Source organism: Panthera tigris, chromosome C2, assembly GCF_018350195.1.
Source record: "Panthera tigris isolate Pti1 chromosome C2, P.tigris_Pti1_mat1.1, whole genome shotgun sequence".
Taxonomy (NCBI): Eukaryota; Metazoa; Chordata; class Mammalia; order Carnivora; family Felidae; genus Panthera; species Panthera tigris.
The window spans coordinates 154,562,014-154,571,739 of NC_056668.1; the positions used below are offsets into that span (position 1 = coordinate 154,562,014).

General features: G+C 48.4%; 1 long non-coding RNA gene across 1 annotated transcript; it reads right to left on the reverse strand.

Annotated features, from left to right (window-relative positions):
• Positions 1-1,478: 1,478 nt before the first annotated feature.
• On the reverse strand, positions 1,479-4,501 carry LOC122230527. Its single transcript, XR_006207514.1, has 3 exons — positions 4,277-4,501; positions 3,918-4,024; positions 1,479-3,514 (listed from the first exon to the last, which is right to left on the reverse strand). It is a non-coding gene; the product is annotated as an uncharacterized LOC122230527 (long non-coding RNA).
• Between the last annotated feature and the right edge of the window lie 5,225 nt (positions 4,502-9,726).

A 9,726-nucleotide genomic window follows, 5' to 3' on the forward strand; every position in this document is an offset into this window, starting at 1 on the left:
ATCCTGAGAAGGTAGGAAATAAGTCTTAGGGGTGGTTAACATCTCTCTGAAAGACTCTCATGTCTGAATGGTTTTCTAATTTCATGCTAATGGTACCATTCATAATCATTCCTGTCTCTAAGTCACTGGTTATATGTCCCAAGGCCTTGAAACATTACTTTTTTCCTCCATCCAAATCCTATGCATTATTGGGTCATAGTCTAGCAGTCATCCTACCAGGAAGGTGCCCCCACTAAAGATGAAATATGTGAGTTTATTTTTCTTCTTTAGACAGAGAAGATTCAAGCTATGCTACACTCTTGGTACAGGAAGCTAATATCTTTTCAATTGCTGGAGGAATGTCCCTTCAAGTAGTAGGTACAAAACAAGTAACCTCAGTTTTTCTGTGTACCAGAGTCTTTCGGGAGGTGTTCACCAACACCTACTTGTCCTCCCCTCCTAAGTACATGAAAGATCACGTTTCGAGTGTCCTTGCAGTAACTAGGCCATGACCAGTTCCAGTCAATGAACCGGAGAGGAAATGCATTGCTTCATGCTGCCTCGGACAGGCCTGTGCACAGGCCCCAGTCTCCCTCGTCCCCTCCTCTGGTGATCCTGGAGAGGAGGCCTCATGTTCAGAGCATCCTCATTCACTGAGTCACCACTTGGAGGACAGTTCCTCTGGAGAATCACCCTGACTTTGTAGGAACACTAAATAAACTTCTGTTGCATCGAGTCGCTGAGACTTTGGGGGCTCTTTGTTGCTGCTGTAAAACCTATCCCATCCTGACTAGCACAGGAGGATTGGAACAGAAGCCACCACACAATCTGCGTGGACAAGTGTAACGTCGAGTCATAAAGTAGTTGACCCAGCAGTGTCTGATCTAGTGCTCCCAGACTGGCTTGGATCATAATGGATACATCTTCTAGAGAAGCTCAACACTGAGAGTTACAGATTTGGACATCCAAATGCTACGCGCTCTCGGCCAAGCCTGGCAAAGAAACATGGGATTTTTCTCATGTGAAGGATCATTGTGATCTGTGTTGGAGCCAGAGTAGCAAAACGTCATGGCAGGGGTGGCCAGTCATCCGTGGAGAAGGCGGGATGAACCGTGTGGCCAAGTGAACCAATCTCCCTGGGTTGGCATGAGAACAGCCAAGCCTCCTCTGTGCAAACATAAACTTACTCAATGTTTAATCTTTGAAGGGCTAGAAGGGCCAAATCATTTTCATCGGGGGGGGGTGGGGGTGGCGGGGGGTTGAACTGTCACCCTCTACCATGCTCCTCCTGACCCCTTGTACCTCTCTCTCGGGCCTCAGAAGATGCTGGACTGAAGACTCCAAAGTTCCCCAAAGAGCAACCCAAGCCCTGAAGAATTATAAGAGAAAATCTGCGTTTCAGGGGGTCTGTGTATCCCAGATCATGCCCTGCCACTCTACGATGTGGGAGAATAATAGCTCTGAGTTTGGTCAGAAATAGACTAACTCTGTAATTTGAAATTCATTTAGTAATGTTTTATTGAATGTCTATTGGGATCTCAGCAGGATCCTGGGTGCTAAGGATTCAGCAGTGACTAAGCACAATCCCTGATGTTACAGAACTTATGTTCTGGGGTTGGTGAGACACATAAAATACACAGATGAACAAGTGCTCACATCACGTAATGCCAGATTACGCTAAATGTCATGAAGATCACAAAGTGGTGGTTTGATGAAGGCTGAATTGGGTTGTGGATGGTTGCTTCGGACTGAGCGGTCAGGCAAGGTCTCTCAGAACGGGTGCCTTTGCAACTGGACCTGAATTATAACTGTAATGGTTAACGATGGCTGAGTGCTCCCTTCATGCCAAGAAGTGTTCCGAGCGCTTTGCACGTATGAATGATTCGAATCCTCTCGACAAGTCGTGAGGTCGGTACTATTATCTCCATTTTACTGTGGCAGAAGCTGAGGGGGAGAAGGCCCTGGTCATGTGCCTAGGGTCACGTGGCTGGAAGGAGGGAGAGGCAGTGTTCTAACCCCAGCAGTCGGGCTCCAGGGTGTGGGCTCCTCATCACTGCGTTCTGCTGCAGCGTCACAAGCTGTGTGTCCTGAAAGACCTCGGCAAACACTCCAGGGCAGAGGATAGAGCAAATGCAAAGGCTCCAGGCTTGGAAAGCAGACCTCCTGCCCGTAGCAGGTTCTACTGGGACCACTGAATCATTTCCAGTTCTGTCCAAACCCAAAACAACTGTTAAAATCAGGATAATTTCTCAGACCTCTAACCATCATGCCCGATAACCTCTAACAAAATATTGCCCAAGGAATAGGTTGCATATTTTACATGATCTTGACAAGCCAAGCATAATTGCTCTCCGAAATATTAAAGCCCAGCTATGGTTCCCCAATCATCCGAGACCTTATAAAATCGAATTTCATCTTGGCAAAGCTCCTTGCAAGATAAACACAAGCCTACTGAAGGAAGTCCTAATTCCATAGCATTCTAAGTATGCCAGCAGCTGAGGAACCTGCAGGCTCCGGAGAGGCCTGATACGGATGGAGCACACCCATCAGACGGGTGTGGGTGGATTAACCCCGCATGTGCTAAACCTGTGCGGGATACAGGGATACAGAAACGAGGACTTGATGACAATATTCAGGATCCTGACTTTGAAGATTACAGTTATAGCAATTTTCGTTGCCCTGCTTGACATGGTGAGAATTTTTCCCCCAATTACCAAAGAGGTGACGGGATTCTGGAGATGGGAAATGAGGCAAGGGCTGGCATATGCTCGGAACCTCTGATCAGGGAAAACACTCAAGACTATTAAAGTGTTCAGCAACATTTGAAGGGTTTTGTTTTGTTTTGTTTTTCTCTCTCTCTTCATTTGGCAAAACCCATCATTTCAAGGACTGATGTGATGTAAAATACAAAGGAAAAGGAAAACTAGAATGAAGTGCGTGCCCCATAATCCAGAGGCCGGGCTGTCGGAGAGCTGATAGGGCTTCCTGCTCGCAGGCTGAGGCTTGGCCACGCGCTGAGCGCCACAGGGATGGCAGGCATGCACAGGTGAGACACGATCGCTGAGACAAGATAAAGGTTCCACTGTGGGAGTGGGGGGCACCTGTTGGAGACATGGGTAGAGATTTCGCTGATTTCTCAATCTCAAACCAGGTGGGCTCCATCTGGACAGAGCAGGTCAAATGTGAACGTGGGTCACATTAACAAGAGTCCGGGGTCCTCAGACCAACAGTTCCAAACTTGAGTCTGCTTCTCCAGCCCCAGACTTTCTGATTCAGTAGATCTGGATCAGGCCCTAGAAGGGGGCATCTCTAATCTCCCAGGTGATGCTGATATTCTTGATCCAGGGACCACACTCCCAGAACCACGGCTTCGTGAACTAGGAGGAGATGGTAGAGGAGAGGAGGAGTTCTCAGAGGTGCATCAATTATCAGAGTCAGGTGTAAGCAGGCGAGAGCAAAGCGCCAGGGGCTCAGTCGTTGATGGGTTGTTCAGGAAGGTCTCTGACTGGGACCCGCCTTCCAAGGCACTTCTCCCCTGAGAGGAAGGAAGGGGACTAGCACAGTTTGTGGGCGGGCACTGTGCCAACTGCATTCACGAGGGTCATTTTCATCTCATGGACAACCTTATGAGCTAAGTATCATGTTCCCACGTCAGATGTGGAAGCCCCTGGGAGCTAGACAGATGAATCAGAATGTAAATCTCTCATGCGCTAAAGGACAAGCTCTTTCCTCTAATATATTTAGCTTTCAGGTGCTGTCTTTTGTGACATTTCATACAGATGCATCAATAAAACACTACGGAAAATTACCAAGGCAGTTGCAGTGTTCAGTAATCAGGGTCCTACCGGGGAGGTAAATTTGTTTTGTTCAGGGTTTGTTCAAAGCAGCTGTCCTTCGGGAGGATTCTGGGGTCCTGAGGACTACGAAAGGGCTGCTACCTGAGAGGCGGCTGTCAAAGAGCCCGAGGACGGGAGTGTCGCCATCAGCTCGCCCACGAGGACCCTGCCCCACGACCACCAGCATCTTCAGCTTCAGCACCACAACACTATAGGACATACCAGCCACGGAAACCGATAAGTAACAACCACACACACACACACACACACACACACACACACACACACGCCTGGCATACATTTTTAAATTTGTTTAAATGTCTATTCATTTTTGAGAGAGAGAGAGAGCTTAAGTGTGGGAGGAGAAGAGAGAGAGGAAGGCAAAGGATCCGAAGCGGGCTCTGCGCTGACAACAGCAAGCCCGACGCGGGGCTCAAACTCACGGACTGCAAGATCGTGACCTGAGCCAAAGTTGGACGCTCAACGAACGGAGCCATCCAGGCGCCCCAACGATGCCACGGTTTTGACTTAAGTGCTTGGAACCCAGTCTCCCTTGCTATCGGTGTTTATGGTCCCTGGGAGATTTCTGTTCAAGAGTCTCTTCATCCTGCAGGATGGTGAAGGATGCGGACCTCACTTAAGTACCCAAACCCATGTTTTCCCCTTCAAGTTTGTTCAAGCCTACTCTGCCTTACACATTTGCTTAAAGCAAAATTCCTTGTGTGACTAGAGATACATTATCAAGTAAAATGACATAGACGTGTCATAAAGGCTCCACTGGTCAAGGAGAGATGGACCCCAGAGACCACCAAGGTCCCACTGAGCACCCCATCCTCTTGTCCCTGGCATACGATTTGCATGGGTCTAGCCCCACCTGTGGGGAGCCCTGAGCGCGGAGCTCTGTTGGTGCCAAGGCCTATGGAATCCCAGCTCAGGACTATCACCAGATTTCTGCTTGGAACAATTCAAAGTTTTGCTAAAACTGGGAGCTGTCACTCAGAGGTGTCCCCAACTATGTGTTTTTTACACAATCTAACCACACGGTCAGTGCTCCCCCAATCACAACTGGCAAGACTCCAGATGTCAGGTAAAGTCTGGCATCGGCTAGTACCATAATGACCAAACGAGTCAGCATCAGATGTGGGCAGAGGAGGAAATGCTAAACCATGGTGGGTGTTTATACACGGGCACTCAGCGACCAAGATGAGCTGGCCGACTCCCTCACTCTGCCCTCTCCCAAGGGTGTACACAGACATAGCTCAACCCACTGCTCGTCTCCGTTAGGCAAATATGCCATAACTTCTGGGAGGATATTTGACAGTGAGAATCTAAAGCCTCAGAAATGTTTATAGCTTGGGATCCAGCAATTCCACTCCCGGGAATCTAACCTAAAGTAATCATCCTAATGCATGAAAAAAAAAGCTTCATGCGCAAAGATATTCATCATAACAGTGAAAAAATCGAAACAATATAAATATCCAACTCTAGTGAAAAATAAGAGCCTGACAGTCTGACCTTTCACTTTGATCCCTTTGGGAAGAGATCACCGAAATCTGTACGTCTGCAATTCCTCACTCAAATATGGAAGTTTAGGTATGTCTGTGCTTTGAAATATATAGCCAATAAAAATGTTTTCAAAAGTATAATGACATGAAAAGATGTTTACAATGTTGTAATACCTTTATGTATTGAGTAGAAGATTATTTCTACTAATGTGATAAATCTTGGATAAATGGTAGAAAATGGATATAAATAAATAGGTGGAAAGCCATACATAAAGATGGCAGGTTGAAAACACCTGATTTTCCTCCTTTCCCGAAACCCCACTAAGGTTATAGCCAAGGGGTTCCCTTAAAGGCAGAGCTTCACAAAGATAGAAAAAACAGGGAGGGGCTCGAAACGAAATGCTGAAAATTGCCAAGTGAAGACAAGATGAGCGAGAGGTAATGGATTTTGCAAACTGGAGAGATCTGAATTTGAAAATGGCAGCAGGGAACTCAAGGCCAACCTGAATAACACAGCTGAATCCTCAAAGATGTCAGGCACCGTGAGCGTTAAGTGCTTCCAGAAGGGGAGCGAGAGGGAGAGAAGCCAAATTCCAAAGGATGGTTGAGGAATCGAGTGTTGCTCTGGATCCCATCCTCATCCCGCCTTACAGGATGACTTCCCACCGGGGAAGAGGTCTGGAAGTTTCTTCCTGAGAAGGTTGGGCAGAAATCACCTGTGCCAGCACAGGTGGCTGTGGAAACCCTACCCAAAGTAGGTGGAGAGTCAGGTGAGGTTAGGTGTACTGAAGGCTGAGGCCGTCTCTCCACTCTCCAGCGATGCCTCTATCTACCCTCCGCTCAGCCCAAGAAGAAGGACCGGAAGAGAGTGACATCAGACGTCCAGCAGTCAGACCACCCCACAGTGGCGCTCACAGTCTTGAAGCCAACTCATTTATGCAGGGTTTCCAAGTTTTAGTCCCCACCTCTTATATGTGAACACAGACAAAAATCATCATTCTAGGAAAACCTCTACTATAAAATGTAAGGGCCAAAACAAAGGGGAGGTGGGGAGGCAACTCAAAAGCACAATCTCTGCAGAAAGAAAAAACTTCCATTACATATATGTTGTCAATCCCCTCAAAGAAATAAGAGAAGCGATTGCATGTACGGAATAAGAACAAAGTAGTAAAAGAGAGGAACACCGCCACAGCGTGTTCCAGAAGATCACATTTGTTTCTCCCTGACCGGTGCCTCACATCGCTCTCCATCGGCCTGGAACCTTATTGCTGGTTACACCTGCCTGGCTGAATCTAGGTCACATGAAACTCTTACCTGCAAGGAAGTCTGGGAAATGTAGTTTTTAGCTTTTCTGTCTCTATAGTAAGCTAAGGGGGCCTGGATTGGGTGCTGAGTAAGCCAGGCTACGTTATTAACTACAAAGGGTGCTTTTACTGCCGTGATAATATCACACCTTTGGAACTAGACTCCAGCTTTAACCGTGATTTTATATCCCTGTTACCTGTATATCATCAGTTCAGATAATGTTCAAATTTCATTTCTTCTGCTGGAATTATAATTGATCTCCAGCTAAGTCAACTACACGTGCTCAGAATGCTCAATTGACCTGAATGCTCTAAGCACAGTTAAGATTCCCAAGCATTTTGGGGGGAGGAGTAAAAAAAATTCCCAAGTATTTTGGGATACCTGGGTGGCTCACTTGGTTAAACGGCCAACTTTGGCTCAGGTCATGATCTCACAGTCTGTGGGTTCAAGTCCCATACCGGGCTCCATGCTGACAGCTCAGAGCCTAGAGCCTGCTTCGGCCACTGTCTCTCTCTCTCTCTCTCTCTCTCTCTCTCTGCCCCTCCCCTGCGCTCTCTCTCTCTCTCAAAAATGAATAAACATTAAAAAAAATTTTAATTCCCAAGCATTTTCCCCTACTTTCTACCTTACAGGACATATCACCCATTTGTAAACCCAGGATATGTTTTTCTGACTAGAGCTTTTTTCCATTGCCTTTTACACCTCCTCCGAAGAGTCCCCCCAAAATGCAAAAGCATTCCTAGCCGAGGGAAAAGACCTTAGTTCCTACAAATGCGGAGGACTTAGCTGATACGACTGTGAAATGTAAGTACGGGATGGATGGAGTGTCGGATATCTGTTTCGGCAAGCCACGGATGATCCCTGTGGAAGCAGCAAGCACCAGAGGAAGTGAGGAGTTTGCGCAAGGAGCAATCAGTTACAGGGGCCTCTCGTGGGTCTTGGCTCCTGTCTTCTCCAGCCCTGCTCAATCCCAGGCCTCCTTGCCTGTCTTGCCTAAGTCCACCCGTGCAGATGTGCCCGTGCAGCCTCAACCACACCGCTGATGGCGATCTGGACTTAACTGTGCTGCCAGAGACGTGAGCCAGAAGTGAGCCATGGATATCCAAGGGAGCCCAGAGCCACAGTTACCTCTGATGGGGCCATTTTTGCCCTGAAGGTGAGTATAGATGTCTGAGTCCACTTGGCCACTCCTGTTACAGCCCCCGCTCTTCTGGCTTGGCTGTAACCCCAGTCCCCGCTCACCCTCGGCCGCCGTCTGGGGTCTTCTCATAACCGGCTGGTCGGGAGTGCCACACGTTAACCCCTCATCACATTCGGAGGATCGCCCGCCTGTCACCGTGTCCGACAAGTTGAACCACCCGAACCAAGGCCACTCCTTTGGTCTGCTTCTTAACACCCTAAGACCTGCTTCTGCAGCCACGTCGGATACTAAGCCCTGACGTCTCCCTCTCCCTCTTCTCCACGAACCCATGAGACAGAGGTCTCAGCAGCTATTTTGAAGGACTCACCTGACCGTGACGGCCATTCAGCCTCTGGTCTTGTTGGCCTTCCAGGGGCCCCATCTGGCTGCAATGGGGGCGATGTGGGGTCAGCAGCTCACGGCAGATCGTCACCCATTTCCCTCCCTCATGCTGTGTATAGTGATGGCAAGTACTCCTGTTTATGAACAGCTTGTGTCGGGCACTGTGCTGTGTGCTTCCAAAAAACAGTTTTCTCGACAAAGGACGTAAGACACACACTGAAAAACAGATGCAACTCTAGAGAACAAACTGATGGCCACCAGAGGGGAGATGGGGGGTGGTGAAATAAGGGATGGGGATTAAGGAGTGCACCTGTCGCGATGAGCACTGAGTAACATATAGAATTGTTGAATCACTATATTGTCCACCTGAAACTCGTATAACACTGTGTTACGTATAATGAATTCAAATGTTAAATAAGTCTGTTAGTTCATTCAGTCCCCACAGCAACCCTGCATGGTTGATATGATTCCCTTCGTTTAATAGATGAAGAAATAGGTTTGTGGGGGGGCAAATGGCACCCTCTAAGTCACGCAGGAAGTCAGGAGCATTTTTGTGAAGCAAAACAACATCCTGAATCCCATGCATGCATCCCTGAGATGATCAATACACATAAATTCTGTAGTGTAGTGATAGGATCTGCACACTGAGGCCTGCGATTACAGGAGGATTAGGGGTAATGAAGAAAGGCCATCACTCCCCGTGTCCCTTTTCTGAGATACAGATGGGCCCTCACACAGGAAACAGAAGCCCCGGAGGCCAGCTGGAGGCAGACGGAAGCTGTCGCGTCTCTGGTGGTTTTCTCTTGGACCTAGATCTGATCATTTAGTAGTCTGGATTAAATGACTACCGGAAGACCGGCCTCTTCCCCCACTGGCCTGCGTGGGAAGGCTGCCTAACTGCCCAGGCCGTCGAGTCTTTCTGCCCACAACAATCTGTGTTTCCTCTACCTACCTGTGGAAAATGACCTCTTTTGAGAAGCCTGATCCCCTAACTCCCTCGGCCCGGAAAGAATTCATCATTTTTTTTTTCTTTGTGCTCTCCTAACACAGTGCTGTATTCTAAGCAAGTGTTCACAGAGAAGCAGTGTCACATGGTGGGGAAAGCTTTGAACGGGGAGTTTGAGGACCTGAATTCTGGGGCCGCCACTTGCTGGCTCCACGATCTTCCGCGGGCCCTCCGTTCTCATCTGTGAAACGCAGATAACGCCTGCCTCCCTCGCCTTGAGAGCAGGGCTAAATGAGATGTTTGCGCAAGAGGCTGGAAATTCTCGAGACCGGAGCCTGGGGTGGAGGGTTTCGGCTTTTATTTTTGTCTGGCTGTTGTTTGGTTGGGGTTTTTGCCTCTCCCTCCAGACCATGAGGGCGACGATTTGTCCCGGGGACCTCTGTCGGAGCCCGCCGAGTGCCTGCTACAGGGCTTCTCAGGAAATGTTTACTGAAGTTCAAATAACAACGGCTGTGAAAGGTGAGTTCTCTCCTCATTGACTCACAAGATTTGATTACCACACCTCTCGTTCTGTGTGTGTCCCCCGCTCCCTCCCTGCGTGTCTGTCTGAGTGTGACCTGTGCCTGTACATTA